The sequence below is a fragment of the Trichechus manatus genome, unplaced genomic scaffold, assembly GCF_000243295.1.
Source record: "Trichechus manatus latirostris isolate Lorelei unplaced genomic scaffold, TriManLat1.0 scaffold00176, whole genome shotgun sequence".
NCBI classification, from domain to species: Eukaryota; Metazoa; Chordata; class Mammalia; order Sirenia; family Trichechidae; genus Trichechus; species Trichechus manatus.
Window position 1 is genome coordinate 5,144,923 of NW_004444112.1, and position 1,467 is coordinate 5,146,389.

Consider the following 1,467-nt stretch of genomic DNA (forward strand, 5'->3'; position numbering starts at 1 on the left):
TGAGTAGTGGGCTGGAAGTATACAGATACAAAAATGGCAGAATATTTTTGTAGTCTGTGATGGTTCCATTGGAATTCATTTTAATATTGTGATAAGGTAGAGTGGTGTGATAGTTAACATTATGTGGCAACTTGGCTAGGCTACAATTCTCAGCAGTTTGGCAGACATTGAATTGACTGCTCTTCCATAATGTAATTCATGTAATCACCTCCATGATAAGATCTGATATAATGTAATCACTTCCATGATGAGATCTGCTATGAGCAGCCAATCAGTTGAAAGACAAGTTGGGGGTGTGGCCTGCCTCTGGTATATAAATGGATGTTCCAGCAAGGCTCACTCTCCTCTGGATCCTGCATCAGACTCATCATCTGACCTCTGGTTCTTGGGAAGTGAACAGCAGCCTACCACCTGACCTGCAGATTTTGGGATTCACCAGCTCCCAGAGCCCCATGAGCCAGCAGCCTGTGACCTGCTGATTTTGGATTTGTCAGCCCCTGCAACCACATGAGTCAGGAGAAGCCTCCAGCCTTATGCCTGACCCATGGATTTGGGACTTGACATCCTCCACAGCTGCCCTTTCTTGAGCCCCACTTGGGTGCCGATGCAGATTTTGCTGCTTTGGGCATTTCTGTGTGAAGAAACAGAACACATTTAAAGAAGTAATTCCCTGTAGCAGGAACTGAGCTAGGGTCAAAACCACGGTGGTAACAAAGGAGCTCTTACAGATGTACCTATATGTGTTGTTAGGGCTCAAGGAGAAGGCACAAAGAGGTGAAGAAGGCATACAAGAAGGCACTCTGCTCCCACTCAGACCAAAATCCAGATAATCCCAGAGCAGCTGAACTCTTTCCCCAGCTTTCTCAGGCCATGGAGCTGCTGACTGATGCTGCAGCTGGGTCTGCATACAACAAGGTCAGGAAAGGCAAGAAACAGGCAGCAGAGAGGACCCAGAAACTTGATGAGAGAAGAAAGGAAGTGAAGCTCGACCTGTAGGCCCGGGAGTAGCAGGCTCAGGCCCATGGGAGTGAAGAGAAGGAGGGCCAGCGGTCCAGGACACTAGAGCAAGAGATCAAAGGCTTACGAGAAGAAGGTTCCCAGAGGCTGGAGGAACAGCAGAGGCTGATCCAGAAGCAGAAACGCCAGAAACATGAACAGAGGTGGAGAGGAAAGGCAGAAAATACTGAAGTCAAAGGAACCCCCAAGCTAAAGCTAAAATGGAAGTGCAAGAAGAAGGATGAGTCCAAAGGTGGCTACTATTAGAGAAATGCAAAATAAAACTACAATGAGGTACCACCTCATCTCAACAAGGCAAGTATTAATACAAAAAAAAAAAAACACAAAATAGTAAATATCAGAGAGGTTGTGGAGACTTGAACACTTATACACTGCTGGTGGGAATGTAAAATGGTAAAACCACTTTGGAAATCGATTTGGTGCTTCCTTAAAAAGCTAGAAATAGAAGTA

General features: G+C 45.7%; 1 pseudogene; it reads left to right on the top strand.

Moving 5' to 3' along the window:
• Positions 1-1,263, top strand: part of LOC101351009 (dnaJ homolog subfamily C member 17 pseudogene) — a 2,720-nt pseudogene extending 1,457 nt beyond the window's left edge.
• Positions 1,264-1,467: the final 204 nt, after the last annotated feature.